The sequence below is a fragment of the Cervus elaphus genome, chromosome 22, assembly GCF_910594005.1.
Source record: "Cervus elaphus chromosome 22, mCerEla1.1, whole genome shotgun sequence".
In the NCBI taxonomy this organism is placed as follows: domain Eukaryota; kingdom Metazoa; phylum Chordata; class Mammalia; order Artiodactyla; family Cervidae; genus Cervus; species Cervus elaphus.
The window spans coordinates 20138312-20154508 of record NC_057836.1 but is presented as its reverse complement, the minus strand read 5'-3'; the positions used below and the strand labels follow the sequence as shown (position 1 = coordinate 20154508).

General features: G+C 35.3%; 1 long non-coding RNA gene across 1 annotated transcript; it reads left to right on the top strand.

The window, feature by feature from the left end:
- The first annotated feature begins 365 nt into the window (after positions 1–365).
- LOC122680356 lies at positions 366–13697 on the top strand. The gene is made up of 5 exons (XR_006336685.1): positions 366–508; positions 1338–1433; positions 2213–2296; positions 10995–11078; positions 11328–13697. It is a non-coding gene; the product is annotated as an uncharacterized LOC122680356 (long non-coding RNA).
- Positions 13698–16197: the final 2500 nt, after the last annotated feature.

Sequence of the window (16197 nt, the reverse complement as noted above, 5' to 3'; positions counted from 1 at the left end):
CTAAGGTACCGTTTAACAATGATTATGAATATTTATAATCACAAAAAAGATATTTTTAAAAATGAATATTTGTTACATTTGATTTAAACACAGTATATCACTTGTTTACATAACAATGTTTTCATATTCATTGTTCATTTATTATTTTTGAGAAATAAGGCAGAGAAAAGATCATTATGGTTAATATAATTTTAAAGTTTATCTTTGGAAATAGAGAAGAGCTTCATTATACATGGAAGAATAACAAAGTTAATATTGGGTCTGAATTACATTGCCTTTTATTTTCTTGAGTGTAAAAAGTACTTTACATATTAAATTTAGAGTAAACATCCTGTCTGATATTGCATATGAAGAGTTCTGTTTCCTTGATCCTGTTTCATTCTGACCACCTGCTAATCATCTGATCCAAGCAATCTGAATTCAACTATGGAACCCAAGACACCAGCACTGTCCAGCCCTGGTCCTGGTCATCAACATTTGCCAGAGGAATTGCATGAACTAAATACAGGTAATGCTGCTATTGCTAAGTAATCCCTTTATTTACTGAGAAAATAATATTATAAATAACTAAGTCCATAGCTAGCTACTTCTAGAAGAAGAGTTAAAAACCGTTCGTCCTTGTGAATGAATTTTAGATTTTCCAATGGAAGGGAATTTAAAATACAATCACTCTTTGGTAAGTAAATATTTACAATGGGGTTAGGTTAAATATTATTTGGAAAAGTGTTATTGACTTGGTGGCTGTGAATTCTCTGCTTTGCTTGCACTGAAAGAGTACTGCTAAGAAAATTTATTTATCTAGCAAGAATTAGATGATTTTGTTTCTCACGCTCCTTTCATTAACATTAAATTCAACTGTAAGAAGGAGCATTTGTAGACATTTAAATTATAGATAGTTAAACTAACTCTTAAATTTCTATTCTTTCTGCAACTGGTATTACTTCAGATGCTATTGTCCATTATATTCTTATAATTACTATTCTAACTACTACTATGACTATTTTTATAATAATAAAACTTATTGCATGTTTATTACTTCAAGCACCATGCTGTTGACTTTATATACATTAGCTTAATCTCCACAATATATATATGGAAAAATATTACTGTTATTCTTATTTTATATAAGAAACTAAGGATAAAAAAAGCTTGCCACAATTCACAAAGCAATTGCCTGAGACAATTTTTAAAACTTTGTTATAAGTCTAACATAGGGACAATTTATGTTTCTAACATGTTTTTAATTCTATGTCATTATAAATATATGTATATATACATATGTGTATATATAAAATTATAATTATTTATTGCATGCATTTTTCTAACATACTTTCTAGAGTTTTGTGATGAAAGTGTAACATACACAGAAGTCAAATTTCGTGATTCTTCAAATATTCAGAAGAGAAAACTAACTAGGATTTGGAAAACAAAAGGTAAAAAATGTAAAACTCTAGACTTTTTTTTGCCTTCATATTTTAATGAGAAGTCATGAGAATAAATACTGACTAATCTTTCAAATGGAAATCACCCCTCATACACTTTTAAGCTGGTCATAAGGACCCAAAGTCTAGTGTTAAGAGCAAATGGAAATGAGCAATGAACTACTGATCATTTTTCTCTAAATAATCAACCATGGCTTAAAATGATGTACCAAAGCCATAGAATAAAGAATGCTTCTAGATATTTTGTGGGTTGATATCTTAGCTTTGCAAAATGTAAATGCTCCTTTTATGCTACAATATTTCTAAAAACGAAATGGGGTGTGGGAGGTATATCCCAGTAACTAGATTTTATCAAAACTATCACAGAGTATCTGTCAAGGTCAACAGCTAATGCAGAAGTTTTATTCTTAGTTCTGCTACAAAGATGGGGAAAAAATTGTTTAATTAAAGGAAGGTGATGAACTAAATCCCTTGTAGGATTTCTGAAGTTCTCTTTTTGATCGTAAAATGTCCTTAGCAGAGCAACTTGTTAGTTCAACATTCCTACGTAAAAATATTCATATTTCCCTGGCTATATCCAAATATTCAAAATAATTTTTAAAGTTTTCCTCGCAGAGTGGGAATACCAATGATGCAGCACTCCCCTGGACTTAGAGTTCATTCAAATTCTAATAGGATGAACATTCCTAGCCAAAATTCTTTCTAATCCCAACTCCTCAATCCTGATTCCATTGATCATCATGGTGAACTACTTTTTTCTCTTTGGGCAGAGTCTCCATGGTGCATTGCTACAGTGACATTTGCCCTGCTCTATTTAATTGCTCTTGCGCTAGCTGCATTTATGATAGCTAAGGGTAAGTATTTTTCAGTTTTTCATTAACTTGTTAAAAGTTACTAGAATAGAATTTTGAAGCATTTGAAATCAATTCTAAGGATTTCCTAAAGTTATTTTTCTCATTTGTTATTTTAGTTACATAAAAGTATTTACCAATTCAGTTTTTGAATTATCAACAATAGCTTTGTCCCAGGTGAGCTTATCAAAGATGTTAGTGGATAGCTGTGTATTTTGAAAAAAATGAAAAATAATAGCAGTGTTCTTTACGTTATTGTATTTTTACTGACATTAAACTTAGCAACTGTGAAATGTAAGAAAACTTGGAGATATTTATAGAATTTATTATTTGGGCAGTTAAAAAGTAACTGTAAAGACATCAAGTCAGGAATTTGAAAGAAAGAATCTAATAGAAGAAATAAAATGATAATGGGAAGAGATTCATCAAAAAATGAAAAAAAAAATCTTATCAGGATATTGGACCAAGTCTATATATGGCTTGAACTCAGTGTCTTAATATTAGAAAATATATTAGCTTTTAAAAAAATAGATTCATATATGGTAGTATCTGCAAACCAGAAATATGAAAATTCCTTCAAATATAGAAAGTAAGGTAATTTATGCTTATAAATCAGAGAAAACAACAGCATAAAACATGTGAAGGATAAATTTATTCAAAAGTTATAAGTAGATCTAAATCAGTAGAATATAGTATAATATATAATTTTCAGAAATAAACATAAAAATTTTGTGTACAATTTCTAACAAAGACACGTATGATAATAAATAACAATGTAGAGAAATTGAATAAATATAGCTATATTCTATAGATAAATAAATATCTATTTGGATGCACAAAGATGGTAATTTTTAAGAATGAACTTGAAAAGATTTTAATAACAAAACATGACTCCTAGACAAACTGTTTAGTAGCTAGCAAAAGATCAAAGAGTCCCATTCAAATTCATAAGGCAAGCACATGCTGTGCTATGCTTAGTCGCCCAGTCATGTCCGACTGTTTGCAACCCCATGGACTACAAGCACACCAGGCTTCCCTGTCCTTCACTGTCTTGCAGGGTCTGCTCAAATTCATATCCATTGGTCAGTGATGCCATCCAACCATCTTGTCCTCTGTCGTCCCCTTCTCCTCCTGCCTTCGGTCTTTCCCAGCATCAGTGTCTTTTCCAGTGAGTCAGCTCTTCACATCAGGCAGCCAAAGTATTGGAGTTTCAGCTTCAGCACCTGTCCTTGCATTGAATATTCAATGATTTCCTTTAGGATGGACTGGTTGGATCTCCTTGCAGTCCAAGGGACTCTCAAGAGTCTTCTCCAGCACCACAGTTTGAAAGCATCAATTCTTTGGTGCTTAGCTTTCTTTATGGCCCCACTCTCACATCCATACATCACTATTGGAAAAACCATAGCTTTGACTAGACAGACCTTTGTAGGCAAAGCAATGCCTCTGCTTTTTAATATGCTTCCAAGGAGCAAGCGTCTTTTAATTTTATGGCTGTAGTCATCTTCCACAGTGATCTTGGAGCCCAAGCAAGTAAAGTCTATGACTGTTTCCATTGTTTCCCCGTCTATATGCCATGAAGTGATGAGACCAGATGCCATGATCTTAGTTTTTTTAATGTTGTTTTAAGCCAGATTTTTCACTTTCCTCTTTCACGTTCAAGTTTCTCTTCACTTTCTGCCATAAGGATGGTGTTATCTGCATATCTGAGGTTGCTGATATTTCTCTCAGCAATCTTGATTCCAGCTTGCAATTCATCCAGCCCTGCATTTCACAAGATGTACTCTGCATAGGAGTTAAATAAGCAGGATGACAATATACAACCTTGACATACTCCTTTCCTAATTTTGAACCAGTCTATTGTTCCATGTTCAGTTCTAACTGTTGTTTCTTGACATGCATGCAGGTTTATAATTGCTATTATTCTTTTGGATGTGATGGGCAAAGAAATCAGTGATGTGGGAAAACCTTTTTAGATACAAATATTTGAAATTAAATACTGAGACTATCGGAGAAGGAAATGGCAACCCACTCCAATATACTTGCCTGGAAAATTCCATGGACAGAGGAGACTGGTGGGCTACAGTCCAAGGGGTTGGAGTTGGACACATCTGAACAGATACAAACATACACACTGAAAGTATATGTAGATGATGTGCTTTCTTACCTAGATATACCAAGAAAACCTACTGAAAAAAAAATTCATAATAAAGACACTTCAATAACAAGGCTTGAAACAAAGTTAACAGAATTTCGTTATATACCATATAGAGCTAACATCCAAAATTCAGGTCCACATATTAAGCCTCTCACTTGACATTTCTTCTTTGATATCTTGAAAAACAATTAGCCTACAATATTTTTAAATAGACTTTCTTCCCAGCCATTATCCTTACTGGCATCATGGAGAAAGAATCAAATACTCTAATACTGTTGTCTCTCTTGGCACTTATCTAGTGAGACAAGCCTAAGAATCATCTGTACTGTTTAACTGCCACTGATTATTCCAATTTAGTGAATAAGTACACTTCTCTACAGTTGCATTATTACCCATCTAATCTAAGCAATTCTTCTCTACAGTTGCATTATTACCCATCTAATCTAAGCAATTCTTTGTCTTTCTCTGTCTCCTTTAGTCTAGGCTATAAACCTCCTAAAGGTCTAACTATAATTCACCCTTGACCTCCTCCATTAAATTTCCAAAGTAACCTCTTCAAAATATAAATTTTATAAACTCACGAGGCTTAGCCTATTAATACTCTAAATTCAATATAAATTTTAAAATCTTTAACATGGTGTATAAGGGTCTTCCTTACTTGGTCCATGGTTTCTATCCCAGCTAGTATCACATACTTTCTCACTCTATGGGTTCCAGTCACAGGTATCTTTTAGTTCCCTAAATGACTCATAGTTAGTATTACCATGTAGCATTATAAAAACAAGGATCATTTTAATAATGAAAGTAGGTGATGCTAATAATTACTCTGGGACAACAAGCATAAATCAAGACTTCTCTGGGTAGACTGATATTAACTATAACTTTATCTGTAGTCCTTCTTGCTACAAAGGGTATGAATAGACTGTTTTGCTTATTAGCTAAAACAGCCTTTCTTCTACTTTTCTTCTAAGTAGCTAATCCTTTAGTAATCAATTAACACTATCCACTTATAAATAAGCCAGATTTCTCTGTTACAATATCTTAATAGTGATTCATTTGTTGCACCTTTCACAGCCTCACCTGTGTAATTATCTGTGTGATTATTTCCTTAAGATCTCTTTCTCCCACTAGCTTGTTTGCTTCTTTACAAAGAACCCACATATATATTTGCTCTACATTTTAACCTTTGCTTTTGAAAACTATGTTGTCACATTAGAGGTACTTGGTGAATTTTTTATTAAATAAATTAATATACCTAATAATGCATATGGCTTATGTGAAAGAGATTGTAATACTTTTAATATTAATATTAAAAGACAGAAAGACATCTAACGAGCTCAGTATATATTAAGTGTACCTTGGTGGGAAGACTAATATTGTGTAGATAATGATACAATCTAGATTTATTTAAGACTTATGTGATCCCAATATACTTGTATCTTCATGACAAGTATGTTAATTATAAATTATGTTGTTGTTGTTCAGTCACTAAGTCGTGTCCAACTCTTTGTGACCTGCAGCACACTAGGCTTCCCTGTCTTTCACTGTCTCCCGGAATTTGCTCAAATTCATGTCCACTTCCCCACTCCAGTACTCTTGCCTGGAAAATCCCAAGGCCGGAGGAGCCTGGTAGGCTGCGGTCTATGTGGTCGCTAAGAGTCAGACACGACTGAGCGACTTCACTTTCACTTTTCACTTTCATGCATTGGAGAAGGAAATGGCAACCCACTCCAGTATTCTTGCATGGAGAATCCCAGGGACGGGGGAGACTGGTGAGCTGCCATCTATGGGGTTGCACAGAGTCGGACACAACTGAAGCGACTTAGCAGCAGCAGCATGTCCATTGAGTTGGTGATGCTGTCTAACCATCTCATCTTCTGCAGCCCTCTTCTCCTTTTGCCTTCAATCTTTCCCAGAGTCAAGGTAGTTTCCAATGAGTCAGCTCTTCACATCAGATGGCCAAGTATTGGAGCTTCAGCTTTAGCATACAGTCCTTCCAATGAATATTCAAGGTTGATTTCCTTTAGGATTGGCTGGTTTAAGTCCCAAAGAAGTAAAAAAATGATTAGCAAAATACATATTGAAATATATTAACAAGAACAATAGCAATCTAGTCTTTCCAAGTACCAAACAGTCTATAAAGCTAAAGATAATTTAACATTATAGTATTGGTATAAAATAAATATATTCAAAATAAGAAAAAAGAAACAGCCTAATCATAAAATTGTATGAATATGTGTACCTATGGTATAGATATATTTAGCATTTTAGTTGCTTGTTTTTTAATCTACATCCTGGCTTAAGTGATATTCAATCCTTACTATACGTTTGCCTTTTCTGTTGCAATTTTCTCTTCTCTGTAGACGCTTTTTTTTCCATTTACAGAAAACCCTTTAACATTCTTTTAGGGTAAGTTTAGTGCTGCTGAATTCTTTTAGTTTTTGTTTGTCTAAAACGTCTTTATCTCTCCTGCTTCACTCAATGATAATCTTGCTGAATATGGTATCCTAAGTTGCAGGGTTTTCCCATTCAGAACTTTGACTATATCACCCCATTCCCTTCTGGATAATTATGCAAAGAAATTAGCTCATAGCCTCATGGGTGTCCCCTTGTGAGTGACTCTTTGTTTTTTCCTGCCTTTAGACTCCTCTATCTTTAAATTTCACCATTTTAATTGTGACATGTCTTAGTATAGGTCTGTTTGGTTTCATCTTATTTGAGACCCTCTGTGCTTTGTGTACCTGGATATCTGTTTCCTTCAAGTTCAGGAAATGTTCAGCCATATTTTCTCCAAATACATTAAAAAAATTTTTTTTTTATTGGAGCATAGTTGCTTTACATTGTGATGTCAGTTTCTGTTCTACAGTAAAGTAAATTGGTTACATGTACACATATATCCACTCATTTTTAGATTTCCTTCCCATTTAGGTCACCACAGAACATTGTGCTAAACAGTAGGTTCCCATTTGTTATCTATTTTATACATAGTAGTGTATATACGTCAATCCTAACTCCCACCTTCATTCTACTCCTCCACCCCTTTCCCCCTGGGTAACCATAAGTTTAGTGTCTGAGTCTGTGACTTTGTTTCTGTTTTGCCAATAAGTTCATCTGTACCATTTTTCTATATATCACACATATGCATTAATTTACAGTATTTGTTTTTCTCTTTCCAACTGATTTCACTCTGTATGATAGTCCATCCACATTTCTGCAAATGGAACTATTTTGTGCCTTTTTATGGCAGAGTATTATTCCACCGCATATATGTGTGACATCTTCTTCATTCATTCCTCTGCAGATGGACATTTATGTTGCTTCTATGTCTTGCTTATTGAAATAGTGCCTCAATGAACATAGGGGTGCATGAGTGAATGTTGCTTAGTTGTGTCCAACTCTTTGCCACACCATGGGTTGTAGCCCACCAGTGTCCTCTGCCCATGGAATTTTCCAGGCAATAATACTGGAGCGAGTAGCCATTCCCTCCTCTAGGGGATCTTCCTGACCCAGGAATTGAATCCAGGTCTCTGGCATTGCAGGCAGATTCTTTACCAACTGAGCCACCAGGGAAGCCCCATAGGGGTGCATACATCCTTTCAAATTATGGTTCTCTCCAGATATATGCCCAAGAGTGGGATTGAGGGGTCATATGGAAGCTGTATTCTTAGATTTTTAAGGAAACTCCATACTGTTCTCCATAGCGGCAATACCAATGTACATTCCTACCAACAGTTGAGGAGGGTTCCCTTCTCCTTAAATACATTTTTGATCTCCTTCTCTCTCTTCTCCTTCTGGAACCTCTATTATGTATAGTTGGCATGCTTTATATTATCCCATAGATCTTGCATGTTGTTTTTATTTATTGTTTGTTTGTCTTTCTGTCTGCTATTCTGATTGGAATTTTAAATTTCAGATCACTTAGGCATTTTTCTGAGTCATTTAGTCTGCTATTCATTGCTTCTAGAGTGCTTTTTAATCTCAGAAATTAAATTATCTATCTTTGATTGAGTCTTCTTTATACTTTCTAGTTTCTTGTTAAAACGACATATGATCAATTCTCTCCCCTAATTCAGTTAGAGTTTTTATTAGTAATGTTTTAAATTCATTATCTGGTAGGCTGATTACTTCTGTTTCATTATTCAATTTTCAGGGATTTTCTCTTGCCCTTTCAATTGACAGTAGTTCCTTTGCCTTTTCATTTTACTTAACTTTCTCTGTCTCTACGAGTTTAGGCAAAACTGTTACCTATTGTGTTCTTGAGGCAGTGAGTTGTGTGGGAGCATCCTCATGTGGACCGAGTGCCCTCCCATTTGGTGGGAGAAGTGGATTTGATGTGAATGCCAGTCACATCTTTCCTCAAGGTGTGCTGGCCGCCATCACCTTGGTCGGAGGTGTGGTGGTGATGGAGTAGCTAGAGGCTGATTAGGGTGAGAGATGGGACTTCCTCTCTGCTCAGTGACCGTAGTTGCCATGTTGGAGCAGAGTTTGCTTCCAAGTTGCTAGAGCAAGTCTTGAGGGTCGAGCTCCAGCTGGTTCTGTTTCCTTTGGGTGTTTTTCCTTTTCCCCACACTGGGGACTTTGCCCCAAAGGCAGGGAGTATTGAAGTAGATGAGGCTGGTGTACTTATAAATGTCTGATGTGCTGACTGTGTAGGCATCTATGGCTTCACTCAGACACAGTCTAAGGTCATACCTTTTCCCTTGCCGTGGTCATCCCAGATCTAGTGCTAGTTTATGGCATGGAATAGCAGGGGTTGGAGTGTTTGCTTGACTGGCACTGTGGAGTGTGGTGTGGTGGTTGTGGGAAATCAAGCAGTTGTGTTGCTATCAGAAGTCTGGGCTGCTTTAGGGGTGCTGTTTGAGTCACCAACAGTGACCACCACTGCCCACTTGGACCACACCCTGGACCCTGTGTTGCCTCTGTGTCCTTAGATCAAGCCTTTTCCTAGGTCCTGGCTACCCTAGATCTAGCGTCAAGCTGTAGCATGCAGTGAGTGAGGAATCTAGGAGTGCAGTGAGTGAGGAATCTAGGAGTACAGTGAGGCAGCAGCTGCTACATGAGACCTCTTTCTGCTTTGTTTGAAGGCACTTGGCAGGCAAGCCAGCATCTGCCTTATGAGTGGAGTTTAAGCTTCTTCAGCCCCTCTCTCCATTCCAAATCTTCTCCAACAAGCGTAGGGGCTTACATCCTCCATGTAGGACCCCTGGATTGGGACGCTGGACTGTGGCACAACCCTCTGACGTCCCAGGGCGACTGTTCACCTACACAACCTCCCATTTGCTCTTAGTCTCCTCCCAAGGATACAGGTTCTGCTTTTTTTCCAGTCTTACCCAATTACATGGGTGTCATTCTTACAATCTTGGTTGTAGAGGAGTACTTCTGCCAGTTTCCAGTTCATTTTCTATGACAATTATTCCACAGGTAGTTGCATTTTTGGTGTGTGTGTAGGGGGTGGTGAATTCCATGTCTTCTTACTCTGCCCTTTTGATCCTCTTCTAGTACATTTATTGTTATGAGTCCAGCAATGCATTTGAGATTTAAGCTGCAGTAATATGGTCAAGAGAATTCAAAGTCTTCCTCATATGAGCCTGAACTTGGCTGATTGAAACTTTTTGCCCAACAAGTTACATGATCTTGTAGTTGGACTAGGATCAGATCTTTAAAATGTAGTCAAGCAGAAAGATTTTCTTTACAATTAGTGTGAAGTTTCCAAAATATCTTAGAAGCAACCATAAGCCATTCAGACTAAATAAAATAAATTCAAGATAGGAGCGTTCCAGTCACTCTATTTTTTTCAACTCAAGTTTAGCCAATGAGAGGGACAGATTCTCCAAAACAAAACAAAACACATCATGTGAAATGATGTGGGTTAAAGGTTTCATATTTGAAAATAGAAATATAGATGTTAAGAAAAATAGCACAATTAGAAATTGTTTAATGAGCTTGAAATTTAAAATATAAATAATTGATAGCTTGAAGATCTTTGAAAGGGTAACATTAGTAAAGCTGTGTAATGGGGGTGTTAATTCTAGAGGCATCTTGAGAAAAATAGTGGATAGTGATAGAGAGTTTGTAGAATATTATAAAAGTTCCACATAAAAATAATGAAAATTTGAATGGGGAAAAGGTTATGGTGCTGTGAAAAAGTAAATAGATATGTGAAGCACTATAGTAATAGAATAAACAGTACTTTGTGACTGACTTGTGTGCTATGTCAAAGGCATTTGCTTCAGAGGCAACTTTGGTCATTAAGTCATAATTGGGTTTACTAACTGCTTAGAATAGCAATAATAAGATGTGGAAATCTGCAATTATTAAAGCATCAGTCACTACCTCATAAATGTCTGTCATAAGAAAAATGTTTTATATTTAATGTCAATTATTTGCAAGTGATAATTCTAATTTATTCTGTAGCTAATCATTAAAAAAATAAAAGAATAAATTGTATTCAAACTTCTCTGAATTTCTATTTTATTTGCATTCTCAAAGGTTTAAAAGTGATAAATCTTAAAATGTATTTTCATTTGTAAATTTTACAAATTCCAGTTAAATGCCTAGAAGACATTCTGAATACACAGGAAAACAATACTGTTGTGGCTGGATATTGCAACACAATATAGCAAAACAGAGGTAAGTATTGAATTGCAATGAGAATCTTGTTATCAATGTAGATTGCTTAAATTTAGATGCATATATGCAATTAATAAATACAAAATCAAAGTTAGTAACTATGGCTCACTTTTCAGAAAAATTCTTAAGTATCATGGGCTTCTCTTGAAGTTAGGGAGGATAATTAAAAACAATAATACAAAAATTATGATACACAGAGTTAGTATGGGTGACAAAGTTATCCTCATGGATGCATTTTTTGTTGTCAAGGTAACTGGTTCTTCTCTGAAGAAAACTGATATCTTATTTCTGCTGAAAATAAGATCTTGGCAGCAAGGAAATTGTCCTGAAGCAATGAGCTCCAGTCTTCTCAAGACATATAACAAAGAAGAATTGGAAATGTATGGCACAATAATCCTTCTTACATTTTCTTTTCTTTTTTTTTTTTTTACATTTTCTTATACAGAAGGTAATTATAGAGACATTTTAACATTTTGTGTTCTTTCAAGTATGCTCAACTCAGCATATTGTAATAATTGGAGATCTCTTAATCAAACCCAAATATCAAAATATGGGCTTAAATGGTTATGTGACTTTTAAATTTTAAATATATTTGTACATAGAAGAAAATGCTAATATACTAAAATTTCAGACCCTGCTAAATAAATGAGAGGAAGCCACATAGCACATATACACTAAAGAGCATTTAGTCACAATGAGCACTTAAAAAATACCTAGTATTTATTGATTACTTCTAATGTTCCCAATACTACTTCAGTGTATCACATATTAGATCATGTACTGCCCCAATAATTCCTACAAAACTGTACTATTTTTATGGCTGTCATATTAACAAAGAAACAGAGACCCAGAAAGAATGAGGAATTTTCCAAAGTTGTATAGCTAGTAAAAAATAGAAACATAATTTAAGCCAAAATAGGTTTACTCTAGAGATTACACATGGAACCATTATGCTATGCTGACCTCAGAACAAGAAGTCATGTCAGATCAAGTTGTAAAAATATTGCTTCTTCAGAAATAGTGAGGGCTGCAGATTTACATTTTCCCCACCCAGCTGTATCTTTCAGAGAGGAACAAATGAGAAAAATAACTTTCAAGAATGAAATATTATACTGGCTCTTTATAAAGAGTATTTTATGAATATTTTATACTAATCATTCTCTGGAATATGGAAAAAAGAGACAAATAGAAGTGATATTTTTCAACTTAGTAGACTCCAGCAAGCTTAAAGAATATAGGTCTCCTTTAATTTTAGTTCTCATCTACTATGTGACTGTATATTATTTCTTTTTTTACTGCATTCAAGTTCTGTTATTGCCTTTAATAAAGACTTCAGTCTATAGCATGATGATAAGTTGATGGCATATATACTGACAATTTCCATATGATGCCCTTGGGAGACACACCTCATAATTTCAGCATTCCTCCCTGCCAAGGCTGGCCTCTGCTCTAAATAGTTCCTGACAATCTTTCCCAGTTGCATTGCTCCCATCTCAATCACATAAAATGGTCTAAATTAAACTTGTATATACAGATCATTGGGCTTCCCGGGGCTCAATGATAAAGAATCTACCTGCCAATGTAGGAGACGCAGGAGACCTAAGTTTGATCCCTGGGTTGGGAAGATGCCCTGCAGAAGAAAAGACAACCCATTCCAGTACGCTTGCCTGAAAAATTCTATGGACAGAGTCTGATGGGCTACAGTCTAAAGAGTTGCAAAGAGTCAGACACCACTGAGTGACTGAACATGCATACATATCAATAGTGAACTCGTTCTTCTTTCAGGAAAAACAATTTTTTAAACTGTATATACAAAGTAACACATTTGTTAAGGCAGTGTCTCCTAATGATCTCTTACCTCAAAATGTGATTTTGTAAATACAGGTTACCCATAACTTACAGTGGAATAGCTAATGTCTGTGAATATTCCAAAACTGATAGAAGACATCAAACCACATAATGCCAAAGCATTCTGAATTCCTATCGGGTGAACAAAATAAAAACAATGTTATGTATATCATGTTTAATTGCTGAAAACCAAGGATAAATGGAAGCTGAAAGGCAGGTAGTAAATACAGAATTTATATATTTGTATATTTATTTGTTAATGCTTTTTTTTTGTCTTTATTGAGTTTGTCACAACATTGCTTCTGTTTTCTGTTTTGGTTTTATTGCCCACGAGGCACACAAGATCTTAGCTCCTGACCAGGGATTAAACCCACATCCTCTGCATTGTAAAGTCAAGTCTTAACCACAGGACAACCAGGAAAGTCCAGAATTTACTTTTAAAGAAGTAATTAGTAGCTAATCTATAAAAAGGAAAAAGAAAGCATGGAAGTATTGAAAGACAATTGTTATACAAAACTCTATCCCCAGAGAAAAGATAATTATATGAGAATCATATGAAGATATACTTATATTCCATAGGTGAAATAAAGATAATTTAAGATAGGTAGAGAAAAATTGTCATTACCTTAGGTCTTTGCTAAGGATATACTATAATGTCCTTTAGATGTTAGAAAATAATCCCAATGGAACCTCTAAGATTCAGGATAAAGGGCAATGAAATAGGTAAATGCAGGTGTAAATCTAAGTGAATAGTGATTATACAAAGCCATAATATTAGTGTCTATAGTTTAAAATTGCATAAGCTTGAACTACACTGTAAATGTTGCATTTAAATTAAAAGGAGGATATGGAGTTAAAAGGACCTAAGGCTATGGCCCAGAGAGTAGAGAATCTGCCTGCGATGTAGGACATGCAGGTTAAATCTCTAGGTCGGGAAGATCCCCTGGAAATATTGCTCAGGTAATCCTATGGACAGAGGAGACTGGGGAACTACAGTCCACATGATCACAAAAGAGCTGGATGTGACTTAGCAAAAACAACAACAAAGTTATTAAAATGTCTAAGAAGGAGTAAAGGGAGTATTTATCTTGGGCATTACTAGGTCAAGAATGCATGTTGAAATTTTTAGTTACTTAGAATAACTGCTAAAATAATAAAATATTATGCAGTTATGAAGCTAATGAAGGAATTAATTAGTGGAATGATAATAGTTTAGTGGATAATTCTTTTTCCTTAATTTATTCATTTGTTTTTTCATGTTTGGCTGTGCTAGGTCTTCCTTGCTGAGTGCAGGCTCTGAAGCTGAGGCTCATTAGTTACGGCACACAGGCCGAGTTGTCCTGCATGGGAATCTTCCCAGGCCAGTGACTAAACCAGCGTCCCCCACATGGGCAGGCAGATTCTTAACCACTGGACTGCCAAGGAAGTCCAAACAGCTAATTCTTAATTAACAGATAATACTCCACGAAATCAATGAAGTAGAAGATTTCATATCAGAATCATTCTTAGACAAAGACAATCAATCTGAGGGTTGCAGGAGTTAAGGCAAGCATTTCAGCCTTATCCTTTCTGGGTATCCAGGGGCCCATAAAGTATTCAGGGTGGATATTGGAGTATGAGAATGAATAATTCTAATCTCAAAAATGGAAGAAAGCTCAAATGCCTCCAAGTCAGAGTTTTCTTATATTCTCCTTTTCCTATCAACTACTTTCACTTGCAGACTAATTTTATTTACTTCTGTCAATTGTTCCTTTATTTAAAAACTACTTCAGCTTCCTTTGGCTTCTTCACAGTTCTTAACAGATTCATTTGTCTCAGATGAATATATATAGTTTAGTAGCCCATAATGTAATTTTCTCAGCCTCTTTTTCTAGAAAAAGAACCATGTGGTTTTGTGTGAGGAAGCCACACTAAGGAACTTCATCTTTGTGTACTCTAACTCCCCATTTATTTCAGTTTCAAGTAATGGCCTAAAATAAATTTTCAAAGTCCTTTTGCTCTATTTCTCCCCCTTAACGTGTGTTTCTGTAAGAACTAGTTTATTATCTTCATGAGGAAGTGATGGTAACTGATTCTTCAAATCATTTTAATAGCTGAGGCTCCAAATATACTTATTATCTTAATTTCTACTTTCAGTGAGTTTTCTTCACTAGGATTTTACAGTCCCCAGATATAATCCCCATGATTGTCTTATTACTGACTACTCTAGATAGAATGCCTCATCATTGTTCTCTCAAGAGAAAATGTGTGTATCTCACCCTGTTTGTTGAAAAGAGTATGCTTCACTTCCAAAAGGCCATTGTCATGGGAAACAGTAGTTTACGTTGCATGTTGATAATAGTAATAAACATGGCAGACACTGCAGGTAAAAGCTGCGGGACTCTACAGACCTATACACACCTGGAGCAAGAGGTTAGAGGGAGAGACGTACAACAGATCATCTAAAGGCTCTGAGGACAAGCCGGGAAGTTAGGACATTTCAAAGCAGCCATATATAAGAGGGAATAAAAATCTGCACAGAGACTCAGACAAGATGCAAGTTCAAAAAGGCCTGAGAACCCTGTTTGAGAAAAGCACGTTAGGAACTTGTTCAGAAACCAGTGATCTTTAAAAGACGGCTGCTCTCGTCTACAGATCCTGGACTTAAACTGAAACATACAGCTCTTTAAAGATATCTGGCATCGCCTTAGAAATTTATTTTTCACAGCATTGGTGAAAGGTATGTCTTCTAGATCACTTCCCGTTTGTGGGTGAGAGGGTCTTGAATGACAAATTCAATTTAATGTTCTTATCCCCTTAAGTCATTGAATTCCTTCCTCTATATTAAACCAAGGCAGGCCCAGCATTCACGCTCACTCAGCATGGACTGTTTGTCAAATCTTTGTGTTATACACTTAAAACTAATATATCATATGCCAATTATATCTCAGTGCAAACAAGCCCTGCTGAAACTAATAAACTAAATCAGCAAAGTTATAGGATACAAATCAACACCCAAAAATCAACTGCATTTCTATACACTAAAAATGAGCTAGTGAATTATGAAAAAATTAAACAATCCCGTTTATAACAGCATCAAAAAATAATAAAACACTTAGTGATAAATTTAACCAAGGAGGTGAAAAACTTGTACACTGACAACAAATCATTAATGGAAGAAATTAAAGAAGACACAAATGAATGAAAAGAAAATCTATGTTTATGGATTGGAAGATTTAATATTATGGAAATGTCCAAATATTGGGCTTTCCAGGTGGCACTAATGGTAAAG